The sequence below is a fragment of the Lissotriton helveticus genome, chromosome 3_1 (assembly GCF_964261635.1).
Source record: "Lissotriton helveticus chromosome 3_1, aLisHel1.1, whole genome shotgun sequence".
Taxonomy (NCBI): Eukaryota; Metazoa; Chordata; class Amphibia; order Caudata; family Salamandridae; genus Lissotriton; species Lissotriton helveticus.
In genome coordinates this window covers 591,969,022-591,985,378 of record NC_136061.1, presented here as the reverse complement: position 1 = coordinate 591,985,378, position 16,357 = coordinate 591,969,022, and the positions used below count along the sequence as shown (strand labels likewise).

Here is a 16,357-nt window from a genome sequence, read left to right as displayed (position 1 = left end):
TACTAATGGGTCTGTTGTTAAAATTCAGATTAGTGTGCGTCGTAAGACTCGTAATCAACTTACCTCATGAATAATAACTCCTTCACTGCCAGGTCTTTTCTCCCCCGTGCCATGCCTTTTTTTTATATTTAGGGTAGTTCCTGCTTAGGCCCCCATAACTTTTTGTGCACATAAGGAATTCACACCAAATGTGCGTCTTTCTTTCCAACATCAAAGGTATTCGAAAGGCAGCCAAGGTTTGTGGCTTCCCCTGGAGGGTTCAGAGAAATTAGCTAAAATACAGCTACATTTGGGTTTTTGGGGTAAAAAGTGCTGCAGACGAAAGCATCTGGGTTTCTCCCTGCAAATGGTATCACCAAATGGTTTGCAGTGCTAACATCACCATTTACCCAGCTTTCAGAAACAGGAACACTTTTGACAGAAAACCAAAGTTTTCAACACAGTTTTGGCATTTTACTGGGACATAGCCTATTTTTTGCATTTTTAACCTCCTTCCAGTTAGTGATAGTAATGGTTGTGAAGCCAATGGTGGATCCCAGAAAGCTATGCATTTCTGAAAAGTAGACAAAATTCTGAATTCAGCAAGTGGTTATTTGGGTAAATCCTTCAAGGTTTTCCTGGATGAAAGTAACAGTTGAAATAAAAACAAATATTGGATTTGAGTTGAAAGAAAACCCCAGCCTTTTGTGCCTACGTTTTCACCTGTAACTTCGTCTAACTATGACAGATTTTCAAAAGCAATATACCGTTACAATTGCAGGACCCTTTTGGTTGCGAGAATGTATAGGGCTTGTATGTTCACGAAGAACCCGAGGTACCAAGAGTCAATTACTGAGTTACACGATACAAAGGTTTTTCATTGTGTACTGGTTATACAGCTATTCATTTGGTAAAATATAAAGAGTGCAAGATAGGTATCAAGGTAACCTGTGTATTATCGAAATGGAAACAAGATATGGAGTTTAGAAATAGTGGTTATTTGCACATCTCTGAATTTCCTACCCAGCTCTCTTGCAACCCTCAAAATGAGTCTAAAAAACAAATATATCCACAATTTTGTGATGGAAAATTCTGGAATCTGAGGGGAGCCACGAACTTCCTCCACCCAGCATTGCCCCCAAAAAATGATTCCTCACTCATGTGGGTAGGCATAGGGCCTACAACAGGATATGGCCCAAAACGCTACATCAACACATCACATTTTTCCACTGAAAACTGAACCTTTTTTGCAATGTGCCTAGCTAGGGATTTTCGGCCTTAGCTCAGCCGGCATTTTGGGAAACGTACCAAACCAGTACATTATTTTAAACTAGACACCTAGGGGAATCTAGGATTGGGTGACTTGTGTGGCTCTCCTCACATTTTGTATATCCAGAATCCCTTGAAATCCAAAAAATGTGTCTAAAGAAACACACTTTCCTCATATTCCTGTGATGGAAAGTTCTGGAATCTGAGTTGAGCCATGAACTTCCTTCCACCCAGCATTCTCCCAAGTCTCCCAATGAAAATGATACCTCACTTGTGTGGCTAGGCCTAGTACCAGTGACAGGAAATGGGCCAAAACAAACTGTGGAAATATCACATTTTTCACCTGCAAACTGCCCCTTTTTATGCAAAGTGCCTAGCTGTGGATTTTGGGCCCTAGCTCAGCCGGCATCTAGGTAAACCTAGCATACCTGTACATTTAAAAAAAACTAGACACCTAGGGGAATCCATGATGGGCTGACTTGCATGGCTCTCTCCACGATTTTTTGCCCAGAATCTCTTGCAAACCTCAAAATTGTCTAAAAAAACTAAATTTTCCCCTTACACTTGTGTGATGGCAAGTTCTGGAATATGCGAGGAGCCACAAACTTCCACCCATCCAGCATTTCCACAGGTCTCCTGATACAAATGGTACCTCACTTGTGTGGGTAGCCCTAGTGTCAACAACAGGAAATGGCCCAAAACGCAACGTGGACACATTTTTCCACTAAAAACTGCCCCTTTTTTTGCAGTGTATATTTTGGGCCCTAGTCAGCCTGCACTTGGGAAAACGTAGCAAACCTGTATATTTTTTAAATCTAGATACGCAGGGGAATCCAGGGTGGGGTGACTAGTGCGGCTTTCACCAGGTTCTGTTACCCAGAAACACATTTTCCTTACATTTCTGTGATGGCAAGTTCTGGAATATGCGAGGAGCCACACTCTTCCATCCACCCAGCATTCCCCCAAATCTCCAGATAAAAATAGTACCTTACTTGGTTGGCTAGACCTAGTGCCCGCGACAGGAAATGCCCCAGAACATAAGGTGGACATATAACATGTTTTACCTGGAAACTGCCCCTTTTTTAGCATTGTACCTAGCTGTGGATTTTGGGCACTCGCACAGCCGGCATCTAGGGAAACCCAGCACCCTTGCACATTTTTGGAAACTAGACACCCAGGGGAATCCAGTATGGGCTGACTTACGTGGTTGTCCATGTTTTTGTTTTACCCAGAATCCCTTGAAATCCCAATCTCAATAAAAATCAGGGCTATAAAAATCATAAAAATGTTACTAGATCTGCTGCTCTAGTAACTGCTTGACCTAACTGTAATATACTTGACCTGTTAACTGGTCTCAAATCCTAGGCAAATATTTTGTCTTATGGAGCTGCCTTTTTCTTTATTATCACATAAGAGAACACCTTCAAATATGCAAGTTCACTTCTCCTGCTGTACAAAAAAAATCATTTTATTTATTAGACTAAATGTTTGCTTCATATATACCAAGAATCAATATATAGGGTATCCATGATCCCTGGCTTACCTCTTAGTTCACTGATAGCATTGTCATCTGGGGAGGAGCAGTAATAATTCCCAGTTCATGTTTAAAAAACTCACTTTACATAAATATATTACCAAAGGATGATGTGATAGTGCACTGTCATTTACAGATGTGTTTCTGCAAAAATATTTAAAATTTGCACATCACCAACTAAAGTGGTCTAATTTATTTTGATCCTATAAAAAAAAATGTTCACCTCAGAATTACAAAAGTGGGACTTCATAACTAGTGAAATATATTTGAAGTGTTTGAACAGTTCACTTAGCTATTTCAGTGTTTTATTAGAAAAAAACTTAAGTCTTACAGCATTTCATTTAACATGCGTTGCTCAGTTCAATTATCATACAGTTCACTTTACAAAATCCTTTAACTTTAGTCACAGAAAGAAAACTAAATGTAGGATGGCAAACTGACTTTTGCCCTCTGTCTCTGAAAGCCACCAAAGGTGACAAGATAAGATTTAAAGGCATTTGTATTGCTCTTTCACTTTGTGAGCAATAAAGATGCCTTTAAATCTTGTTATTTTGTCACATTTTCTCTGCTTTCAGAGACAGAGGTCAAAAGTTAGATTGTCTTCCTACATTTACTTTTTGATTTGTGACTGAAGTTAGAAGATTTTCAACTTGCTGGATAGGGCAAGTAGTCCCTAAAAATAGTTTGTCCTGAATAAATCTTGCTTGACAATGTGAGTGGGCGAGTGGATTTTTCGTGCTCCGAAAATGGTACCTCACTTGTGAGGGTAGACCTACTGCCTGTAGCAGGTAAAGGCCCAAAATACAATGTGGATCCATCATATTTTTATACTGAAAACTGGCCGTTTTTTTGCAATGTGCGTAGCTGTAGATTTTGGGCCCAAACTCAGCTGGCACCTAGGGAACCCTAGCAAACCTGTGCATTTGTAAAAACTAGACACCCAGGGAAATCCAGGATGGGGTACCTTGTGTGGCTCTCACCGGGTTCTGTTATCCAGAATGTCAAAATTTGTCTTAAAAAACAAATTTTCCTCACATTTCTGTGATGGAAAGTTCTGGAATCTGAGGGGAGCCACAAACGTCCACCTCACTTGTTTGTCTAAGCCTTGAGCAATTTTAGGCCCTAGATTAGCCGCCCTGTGGGGAAACCTGCAAAACGAACAATTGATGGACACAATGTCATACATTCACCCCAGTACAGAGAGCTGGGCCTAAATTCATTGTTTTTTTACCCACCATGCCATTCCAGTTTGAACCCTGCCATATGCAAATCAGTCCTGAACCTGCGCCCAATGGGAATTGTCCAGCCCAAACTGCCAGGCCAGGTCTTCCCTGGACTTGAAACACGCATCCTGGGACCGGTTTTGGGCTTTCAGCCCTCATCAGCTAGGATAGCTTGACTCCAGTGACTTGGAGAGCACGGGACCCACGACTGGACATACACGTCCCACTTGGGGTGACAAATACAAGAAGCATTGGCATAGCCAATAGGTCTCGCCTTTGGGACCTTATAAGTGTTTAGCCATGCAACAGTTGGTGTTGTTGCACCAAGGATATTGTGCTGCAGAACTAAATATTTATAAGGTCCAAAAAGCGAAACCTATTGGCTATGCCAGTTCTTGTTTGGGGAGTTGTCAAAGTGGCATCTGGAAAACGTAGCCTTTATCATCCATTTAAAAGCCACCAAGCTGATAAGGTCCGTAAATCGTCTGCCACTTGTCATTTTTACCTTGGTCTGTTGTTGAAACTTTTGTGTCACTTGTATATATATCACAGGCATAAGGTAGTTTGATTTTCGTTTATTTTTATTGCTCTCCAATTCACAATAATAACGTTTCTCCACGTCCTTTGTTTTTCCCTCCTTTCCATTTTAATGTGTACAGCTGATCAGCTTTTTTGTTGGTGAAGAAGTGCTTTTATTTAAGTGCATTGCAGTGCCTAATTCTATTGCTGCATACTGCATTCTGTTGCATACGAAAATGTGTGATATTTTGTTCAAACATTGTCCAAATACAAGCAAATCAATATATTAGAAAAAATAAATATTAGATTCTCACTCAAACGAGAACAAGACTGAGCACTATCTAAAAATATTTCTCACAGAGTTTTCCAGCCTCTTCCAGTTTAGCTAAACGACCGAGGCCTAGATGTAGGTAATTTTATTTTACCACTTCTTAAATACTGAATTTTACCGATTCGGTATTTAAGAAGTGGTAAAATAGAGGGGGGGAGGATGTAGGTATTACAGATTCGGTAAATACGGAATCGTTAAGATTCGGTATTTACCGATTCTGTAAATACCGATTCGGTAATGCCCATTGATTCCTCTGGGCATTGAAGCCCATAGGAATCAATGGGCATTAGAGAATCAGTAAATACCGATTCGAGCAAGGTTGCAGGTGGTGTCACTTTGACACCCTCTAGCACCCCAAATACTGGCATGTGTGCCATGTGGCACACAGACATGCCCTGAGGGCATGTATGTCTGTCACATGGCATAGGTGTGCATGCACACATGTGCAAGCACACCAGGATTCGGTATTTTACCACCCAAATTTACCGAATCAGTAAAATTGGCCCCCTACATTCCAAAAACCCATTTACCGGTCGGTAACGGCCGAAATCGACCATTACCGGCCGGTAAATGGCCACCTACATCTGGCCCTTAATGTTAACTTCATTCTGCAGAGAATATTGGGGCATATTACCAAGGGCTTTAGCTCCGCTTTTTTGGCTTTAAAAGCCAAAGAAGCGGAGATAAAAATATCGCCGTATTAACAACAGGGTGCTAACATGCAAAATCGCATGTTAGCACCTTTTTTCACTACGCTTCCCTTTGCATCTCTAATGAGATGCAAAGTGGGCATTCCAGAGCAAAATAATGGGAGAAATGTCGCTAAGCGACATTTCTCCTATTATCAAGCTTCACGCTAACCCTGTTAGAGACAAAGAAAGCAGCGCTAACCACGGTTAACACTGTTTTTTACATCTGCTCATTTTCAGACTCAGCCATGTAATCCAATGGGAGGTGGATTACATGGCTAAGTGCACCATGGGCTATCAACAAGAATATCCCTATCCTTGTAGTTTTATCGCTGCATTACCAGCGATAACCTCCCAAAATGCCGCTATCGCTGGATTTTTTTATCGCCTAGGCGGTTAGCGTTGTTAATAACGTGATAACCAGGCGATATTATCCAGAGATAGGGGGTGTTAAAAAAATTTACGCTAAGCGCCCTTAGCGTTCATTTTCGCTGTTCCTTGTGAATATGCCCCATTGTTTTGACCTTTCTATGTGCAGAATACCTCCATAACACTGTGGTTGATTTGATTAATTACACCACGATGACTCCTAGCAAATTGCTTTTCGACAACATGTTTTTCTTAATTATTTAAAATGTCTGTCAGAAGAGCTTAGGGGAAGGAATATTTTATGACAAGGCATTCAGGGAAATAAAATAATTAAGGATTTTTGCATTTGTAAAAGAACTCTCTTAAAAAAAAAAAGACATCACCTAGAACGGTCTGCTTTTCAGGAAGTTGAGAGTTACGACGTGTTGAACATTGATCAAACAGAAGGAACTGACCACACCGCTGAGTTTACTTGGTCACCTGATCTACCGGCCCGGGCCTCATCACAAGTCATTCCTCCCGTCATAATGGCATCCACATTTAAGCTATCACCTGTCATAGCGCGAACGCCAATTTATGAATCAGCATGGCGAAAGCAGATCACAGTCATGCGCAGGTGCGCAAAGTGTTCTGGGAAGGCTTAATGGAGGAAAAGTCGGGAAGGTTAAGTAGTACTGACAGAAACATAATACCCACAAGATAGGGCTCACTTCCTCGTCTTGACACTTAGGGGTCCATTACGATGTCGGGCGGATTGCCTCCGCCAGGCTGGCGGTGGCCACCGCCGGCCTGGCGGAGGCAATCCGCCCGACATCGCAAGCCCAAATCCCCCCCGCCATATTAGGATGGCGGGGGGGGGATGGCGGCGGTGAAAAACACCGCCCGCCTGTTTTCCGCCCCGGTCTCCTTGCGGCCGGGGCGGAAAACATATTACTATGTGCATTTTCCAATGCCTTCCCGTGGCGGCAATGCCACCACGGAAAGGCATGCGGTGTTCACTTTGGGGGCCCCCTGTGGGCCCCCACAGTGAAGGCCAAAGGGTGGTGGCACACGGGGGGTATCTGTGGTACCCCCCTGCATTTACATGATCGAAGCGGCAGGCACCGTGCGGTGCCTGCCGCTTCGATCATTTAAATGTGTGCATTTTTTTCACATTGTGGCGGGCGGTGCAGTGAGCACCGCCCACCACAATGTTAAATTGAGGAATGCGCCCGCCACTGTGGCGGGCGCATCCTAATACCAATGTCGGGACCCCTGCCCTTTAGGCGGGTGGTCTCGATAGCCGATGGGGTGGCGGGCGGGCTTTCCTAATAGCTCCCTAGGTTTGATTGCTGTTCGGAGAACTGCTTCCACATAGCTTGAGCGAACTGAAAAGGCCAACCATATCCAATTAAATCCCTTATTGGAAACGAAGCAATCTAAATAACAGTGAAAGATCAGATATTCCTAATAAAGTCTAGGCTTCCTCAGGGCGCCCAGGTGGGGAAGTCGGTGTTAGTGTGCAGCAACCACACAGCCCTTTCTCCCAGGAAGGTTACGATTAAGTTACAGGGCAAGCAGATGCTACTGTAAGTCATGCATCACTGTTTTAATAGAGTATATCTGTCCACAAGCCTGCAGCTGTCTCAAGCAGTTAAGGCTACCCATATTTGCATTAAAGATGATGTTTGACATGAAGTGTTCTTTATTTCAAAATAACAGACTAAGGTAGATATTTAGACCAGTGTGCAAATGGAACAAGCATTTGCAAAGCAACAAAACAGGTCTCTCAATCTTCAGAGTAAGAGCTACTGGTGTTTTGAATGACAATGCCTCTCATAAGTTTTTTGCGGAGCCTGCATTTGTTTTTTTTAAATTTGTTTTTTATTTTAAATGTTTATTACGTGTATTACATTTTACAAAGCTGTTTGTCCACAACCCTGAGGCCGATACCATGACATCTATACAGTTGTATCAACAAGTACACGGCTTTTACGCCTACAACCCAATGGGCCAGCAGCTATGTGTAGTCCTTGTGTCATATATTCAATAAAAATTAAGCGTTCCATTCAAAGTATTCCAGTTACTGAAATGTATATAACATAGTAATATTAATTTAGGATCAACTACCCCCTACACTTCCCCCCTGCCTTAATCAAATTATCGCTGCACCAATCTGCATATCACTCCTCTGAAGTCTCTTCCCGGATCTCACCCCCTGGCAAATAACTTTGTTCACTCTCACCTCCGCCTCTCCCTTCCTGTAATCTCCTATATGTCTCTTTACCACATAGATGTTGGTGTGTGCAGCTGTTCCATAGCAACCCTACTCATTTCCAATGTCCTGATCCGCACGAAGGTCCAACCCACCAGAGTCCAACCAGTTCACAAAAGGTTCCCAGATATCAGTAGGTCTGGACCTGCTTGGCATTAGTTCCCAGCAATGGGATAGCTGGTCTTTGTAGTAAACCAGTGTTAAGCCATGCAGCCACCGCAGGGGGCCGTTTTTTCTTCCATTGCATCGCTACTTGCCGTTTAGCTAATAATAACAGCATGGCCGTAAGTTTGCGTGTATTCTTTGGGACATTAAGTACGAACCCCAGTAGAGCTGTCACTGGATTGGCTTGCGTCTGGTTGTTAGTGATCTGTCCAATGATTCTAAACACTTCCGCCCAGTATCCCTCTATCGTTCCACATTCCCATGATAAATGTGAGAATGTGGCGCTTTGTGCTCGACACCTCCAACATCTGGAATCTGGGTGTATGCCCATGCGGTGCAATTGTAACGGTGTTCGGTACAGTCTGTGTAAGAACTTAAAATGAATAAGACAAAGTCTATAGTTTGGTGAAAGATTTTCTAATTTCAAACAGCAGTACTGCCACTGTTTGTCCATAATGTCAATGTGGAGGTCCCCTTCCCATTCTGTCTTGGACGTGGGCTTCACTATAGACAATTCCCCTTATGTGATACTGTAAATGCGTGTGATCAGTTTGCGAGGTGAAGGGTTTGATAGTATGTTTTATAGCGCTGGAAGCATAGGAAGTTCCTGCTGGAATGACTTATATCTAGCTCTACAAGCAGCTCTGATCTGGTAGTTCAGTAACATGTCCGATGCCGTTGGTTCCTGCATGGGACACATCTGCTGCAGCGTCATGAACTTCCCATCTGTGTACATGTCTCCTCCTTTCAATAATGCATTTGCCTGTGCTCGCAGTGTGACTGCCTTATCCGTTAATGGAGATAGGAGTGGATTCCCTCCTAATGGCATGGAAGGAGCATATAGTTCCTCCAGACTAGGTCTCTTTGCAATCCCCTTCCACGCCCACCTTGTCACCTTCACCGGGTCAATCTCTAAACATGGCCTTTTATAAGGCTGATAAACTGCTGAGGCAAGTGGAATGGGAGCCACTCTGTCAATTTCTATCGCCACATGAGGCTGATAAGGTGTCGGGTGCTGCCAAAAGTGTAGAAATTGCGCCTGTGCGCTGTAAGCATATAGCTCAAAATCCGGAGCTTCCAGTCCACCTTGATCAAATGGAAGTGTCAGCAATTTCCAGGAGACTCTGGTCCGTTTGCCCGCCCATATCAATTCAAGAATGTGTGTTCTGAGTAGTCTAAAAAAGTGAGTGTTAAGTAGCATTGGTATATTGACAAACAAGTACAGGAGTTTGGTCAATCGTATCATTTTAGTGATAGCTATCCGGCCTATCAGCGATAATGGCAGCGATTTCCATCGCTGAACCTTACTTTCTAACCAGTCTATTACTCTACCATAATTTGCTAGCCATATTTCTTGTAGCGATCTGCTTATCCATATACCCAAGTATTTTACTTCACCACTTGCCCACTGTATAGGGAATTCTGTGTCAAATCGATCAGTAGTGTCAGTTAGCGGAACCATTATGGATTTTGTCCAATTTATCTGAATGTCTGTCAATCTGGCATACCTAATCAGTTCTCTCATGACTACTACAAAGTTCTCCTTGGGATTTGTCAAATATATTATCATATCGTCAGCATACAACGAGATCAACAAGCCTCTGGATGTGAACCCTCTGCTTCTATGTGTATGATGTTGTCTCAGCCTAGCCGCTAATGGTTCCGTAGCAATTGCGAACAGCAGAGGTGACAAGGGGCAGCCCTGTCGCGTCCCCCTAGTCACCGCAAAGGGCGTTGAAATCTGTCCATTAACTCGAACTCTCGCCGTTGGATTCGTGTATATTAATTGAATCTGTTTAATAAAGAGAGGGCTGAGTCCCATTTGAGTAAACAAGACAAACGGAAACTTACATTATAAGGAGTCAAACACTTTGGTAGCGTCCAGTAATGCGGCCGATGCCTGTACATGGGGGGCCAAGTAGTGGAGAAGTCTGAACATCGTTCTCAAGTTGTGAGAAGTTGATCGATCTGGTATAAAGCCAGATTGGTCCGATAAGGCTATCTGCGGAAGCATCGATTGTAGTCTGTTTGCCAAAAGTTTGGCATAGATCTTAGCATCCAAGTTTATAAGGGATAGTGGGTGGTAAGGATCGAGCACCATGGGGTCTTTGTCTGGTTTCAATAGTACGATTATAGCCGATTCACGCAGGTGAGAGGTAGGGTTCCCGTCTCTATAGCTTCCAGATATACCTGAAGCAAACAGGGAGCAAGGATATCCACGTATTCCCTGTAAAAGGCTGCCGTCAGCTCATCTGCCCCCGGAGCTTTCCCTGCTGGCATACTGCCTGTAACCTGCCTTATATTTTCCACTGTGATAGGGAGCTCCATGTATTGCCTTGCACCATCATTAAACCAGGCCAGGGCCAGTGTGTCTAAATAATTCACTATGTCAGTCAGGGAAGGGTTTAGTTTCGAGGTGTATAATGTCTCATAGTAATGAGAAATCGTATTCAATATTAAAGGCGGTGTCTTGACCAGTTCCCCCTCTGACGTGCGCACCTCCGTTATGTATTCAGCACCCCTAGGTGGTCTGAGTAAGCCAGCCAGCGTTTTTCCAGCTCTCTCCCCCTCTCCATATCTTCTAGCCTGTGCATGCTTATGCAGGTATGCTGTTTCCCTCTCAGCCTCTGTCTGAAACTCCGTCAATTTAGATCTTATCAATGCTGTGGTGGTGGCAGAGGGAGACCGCAACCGCGATCTTTCCCACTCTTTGATCTCATTCTCCAGTCTCGACCGTGTATTGCGTATATCCCTAAGTACTCCTGTTTTTAGTGCTATACAATCCCACCTTATCACTGCTTTAAATGCTTCCCATAGCATCCCAGGCAAATATATCGTACCCTCGTTCAGTGTGAAGTAATCATCTATTTTCCCTATTAGTTCCTCTCGGAATACCTGGTCTAACAATGCGTCGGAAGGAAACCTCCAGCTGAATGGTGTTATGTATGGCTTCGGTACTCTAATTTGCACTTGTGCGGGTGCATTGTCAGACAAAGTGTGTGGGTGGTGCATAGCACCAGTGATCCAGGCGTGAATATCTCTGGAAACCAGCCAAAAATCTAGCCTTGACCATGCATTACGATGATGTGTGACACACGTGCCTTCCCTTAGCTCCCCAGGAATCTACTAAATGTAGGTCAGCTGAGATATCTTGCAGCATTGCTGCCGCCTTCGGGTAATGTTCACGTAAGCTTCCACGCCTGTCTTCTGAATCTGAGAGAACCACATTAAAATCGCCGCCCCAAATGACTGCCGTGTTATTCATGGCCTGCAATTTACGCCAAATGAATGCAAAGAATTCTGGATCGTCTGTATTCGGTCCATATGTATTTACAATGACAGTAGGTGGATTGTATAGAGTACCTTATATGAGAATATATCTTCCTTCCCTGTCCAGTATTGTGTGGTGGGTTCACCAGTGGAGCCCCTTACGGTTCAAGATTGCAACCCCCCTCGAATATGTTGAGTACCCTGCATCCACAACCTCCCCCCATCTGGCATTACGAAGCATGCCAGCCGTCGCCCTTGTCAAATGTGTTTCTTGCAGTAAACAGATGACTACCCCGTGTCTCTAGAGATAGGAGTGTACCAACCTTGGCTTCCGCCGACCGTTTAGCCCCCTAACATTCCGTGTGAGGCAAGTCATGTGTGTCATAGTGGGTGTAGGTCATACATATCAGGTTGTGAGATCCCTCCCCCCATATCCCACAACTTAGAACAAGTATCCCGCTGTAGTGAACCTAAGGGATTCATCCCATAGGGAAACCTGAGGCCACCAGTGGTACTCCTCTGTATTTATGACAGGGTGGCAGATCCTCAAATTTGCTACCACAAAATTTGCAGCCCACAGAGTTCACAGCGGCTCTTAACACATTTGTCTTGGTTCTTTGTAAAAGTATCCTCATCTATGGCATATGAACAATGTGACGCTTTCTACTAATCTTACAGCTGTCGAACAGTCTATTCCCCCACAAAACATGCATACAGACTTATCTGAATATCCAGCGAAAAGGAAATCAGGTCTCAGTCATTGTCACTCAGACGGTTTTCAGCGTGCGTATCACTCGACGGTGCTCTTTTCTTGTGTTCTATAGCCATTTGCTTCGCAAATGGCAGCACGGCCTTAGCATCAGTAAAGAAGGTGGGCTTACCATGCCCCTGAATCCGTAACTTGGCAGGGTAGATCAATGAGTACTTGGTGCTGAGTTTGCTGACAAATCTTCTCTGCGGGCCGCCTGCACTTGCAGTGTAAAATCTGGGTACATGACAATGTCATTTTCCTTATACTGTATAGCTCCTTTCTCACGTGCCAGAAACGCAGTACAAGGGGCCTGGAGCGCCAATTTGCCAGAAGTGGGGAGCCTCACTGCTATGGGTAGTAGGAAGGGAGGAGGACCGGAATTGAATTGAAGAGGTAAAGAGGGACAGAGCCACATTGGTTTACCCGAGTCTGCGTGCCGGTGTGACGAGATACATAGCGGAGGCACCTAACACTGTCTAAAGTAGGCAAGATGGGGAAGCCGGACACACGACAACCTAAGATCGCCTTTGATAAGAGAATCAGCAAAACAGCGGATGGTGAGTCCAGTGTACAAAATCAAGCGAGGATGCTACGAATACAGCACCGCCGTAAGAGGATATCCAATCAATGTTTAAAGACCTGAAGACCAGTCTTCAAGGCATAGACTCCAAATTGAAATCTCTTGCAGAAAGAATGGATAGGATAACGCAAAGAGTGGAAAAGTAGGAAGCCGCGTGAGCGTACTTGAAACTAGAGTGACGGAAACAGAAGAAGGACAAACGGACATGGATAAGATACTGCGCGATATGGATGGCATATTGAATGTCATCAGACAAAAGAACGAGGATTTGGAAGCGAGATCGAGGAGGTACAAGATAAGAATCACAGGAGTCGCGGAAACAACAGACATACAAAACATGGAGAAATACATTGAAACAATGATGACGGAGCTGTTTGGTTCAGACTTGTCTGCAATGTTTCTGCGTGCCTTATAAGTTCCTGCAGAGCGCAGACAAGCTGATGAATTTGTTTTCTGGAGAGCGGAGAGCGCAGAACGCAGGCAGTCTACACTGTGACATGTGAACACTGCACGTTTGTGAAGTCAGTGACACTAATTCCATTGAAGCGCGACCGCACACGCAAATAAATATAATTACAAATAAATGCAGGCAGGAAACAAGTGTAGAGATCTGGCCTCCAGTACGCGCCTCTGCTGCCGATTGGCACGTTCCTTCCTGACCCGTCCAATAGGAACCACACGTAACTTCCTGCTCTCTGCCAAGTGCTTATTCTGCCAGTGTTGGCGTGTTGTTAAGTAAGAGAGAAACGTTCAGTTGTCAAAAGTAGAGGGGACTTTTTCACGACCGTAGGTGTACATGTCGGGTACACAGATGCACACAGGCGTTTCGTGGGTCCACGGATTTGTCATATTAATAGTGTTGCAGTGTGTAGCAGAAAGAGTCCCTGTGCAGTGATGTCATCAGGGACACTGGGTTAAGGAGGAGCACACCAGTTCTCTATGGAGGGCCACATGCAGGCTGCAGAGGGGAAATCAATGTTTTTGTGCTGCAGACAGGATTATTGTGCTGTGTTGTGCCAGGGGTAGCTGCAGTGAGCTGCACCCTGCACTGCCTTGGTGAGTTATTGTCTGCAGTACTGCATGTTTATAGGGTGATGAATTGACGGCCCCTGTGAGAAGTCCTGCGGCAGACACCACCCTGTGATGCCCTCAGAGGTGCGGTCGTGGGGGGTCCCTGTGCAGTGTGCAGTGATGTCACACTGCTCAGTGCTGCTCTGCGTGTCGGTGTACAGAGATTGAATAAGACTGGCAGGTGTTGTGTTGCAGTGCGTCACTCTGTGCATTGTTGCACTCCTGTGTCAGTGTGCAGTGTTACACTGCTGTGCCTTCTTTGCCTGTCAGTGTGCAGTGATTCAGCAAAGCTGAGCAGGTCTCCTGTTGCAGTCTGTCTCTTTGCACTGGTGCAATCGGAGAGGGTACTGCGCTGAGCGACCCTGGGTGTTCATGTTTTTCATTTGAAAAATGTATCTCCATATAGACGTTTGTCGAGAGCGTGGCTTCCCTCTCAAACTACGTCTGCAGTGGCGCCGCCAGGCACCGAGGGGCGCATCAGCAAGAAATGATTTGTGCACCATTTCCAAGAGTGAATTGCACACTGGGGGGCATGGTGGCTAAGTCAAAGCATATGCAGCGTCGCCAAAAGTGAAAGCAAATGCAGCATCACGCGCACGCGCCAAAAGTGAAAGCCGATGCAGCATCTGCTTGTAAGCACGCGCCCTCGCGCGTAACAGCAAGCTCATCGCCACACTGGTAGCATTTTCAGAAGCCCTACTAGAGTCTCGCCAGAGCAGCACATGCGCGCTGACTCAGCGAGAACTCAAAAGGATCTCTTGACTGGGGGTGAATGTACGATTTATTCAGCAATCCGTCCATCATTTGTTTGCATAGCACTTTTTACCCTCGGTGGGATGGGTAATGCCAAAAGTGGGTCCCTTGCTCACTGTGCCACTGGATTCAAGCTAGCCTGGCTGATGAAGGGTAATACCCAAAAACCGGTCCCAGGATGCTTGTTTCCGGTCCAGGGAGGACCTGGCTTAGCAGTTCGGTCTGAACTGTTCCCATGAGGCACTGGGTCAAGACTGATTTGCATATGGCTGGGTCTAAACTGGGGTGGCATGGTGAGCAAAAGAACAATGGATTTAACTCAGAACTCTTGACTGGGGGTGAATGTATGATTTATTCAGCATTTAACCCATCATTTGAAACCTAGCAAACCTGTATGTTTTTTAAAACTAGACACCTATGGAAATTCAGAATGAGCTGACTTGCATGGCTATTCCGACATTTTTGACCCAGAATTCCTTGCAAATCTCAACATTTGTATAAAAAAACACAATTTCCTCACATTTCTGTGATGGAAAGTTCTGGAATCTGCGGGACGCCGCAAATCTTCAGCCATCCATCATTCCCCCCAAGTCTCCTGATGGAACTGTGTGGGTAGGCCTAGTGACTGTGACAGGAAACAGCCCAAAAAGCAATGTGAAAACATCACCCCAAGTCTCCATTTTTAAAAACTAGGCATGTAGGGAAATCCAGGATTAGCTGACTTGCTTTGCTCTCCATATTGCTTCACCCCAAACATGTGTGCGAAAAACTAATTTTCCTCACATTTCGGTGATGGACAGTTCTGGAATCTACAGAGAGTAACAAACTTCCACCCACCCAGCATTCCCCCCCAAGTCTCTCGAAAAAAATGGCACCTCACTTGTGTGGGTAGGCCCAGTGCCCGCAACAGGACATGGCCCAAAACGCTTTGTGGACGTTTCACAATTTTCCACTCAAACCTGACCCTTTTTTTGCAATGTGCCTAGCTGTGGATTTTGGGCCCTAGCTCAAACGGCATCCAGGGAAACCTACCAAATCTATACATTTTTAAAAACTAGACACCTAAGGGAATCCAGGATGGGCTGACTTGCGTGGCTGTCTCCAAGTTTCGTTACCCAGTATCCCTTGCAAACCTCAAAATATGTCTAAATAAAACCCACATTTTCCTCACATTTCTGTGATGGAACATTCTGGAATCTATGGGGTGCAATTAACTTCCACCCACCCAGCATTCCCCCACGCCTCCCTATAAAAATGGTAGCTCACTTGTGTGCGCTGCCTGGTGCCCGCGACAGGAAACGGCCCAAAACCCAACATGGACACATCACATTTTTCCTCTGAAAACTGCCCTAGCTCAGCGGGCATCTAAGGAAACCTAGCCAACCTGTACATTTTGAAAAGTAGACACCTAGCAGAATCAAGAATTGGCTGACTTGTATGGCTTTCTCTACATTTATTTGCCCAGAATCCCTTGCAAGCCTCAAATGTATTCAAAATAAACACCTTTTTCCTCAAATGTATGTGATGTAAAGTTCTGGAATGTGAAAGGAGCCACAAATTTCCACCCACTCAGCATTCCCCCCAAGTCTCCCAATAAAAG

General features: G+C 44.8%; 1 protein-coding gene across 8 annotated transcripts in view; it reads left to right on the top strand.

Annotated features, from left to right (window-relative positions):
- Positions 1–16,357, top strand: part of KANSL1L (KAT8 regulatory NSL complex subunit 1 like) — a 3,925,143-nt gene that overhangs the window by 2,242,521 nt on the left and 1,666,265 nt on the right. The window lies entirely within an intron of this gene.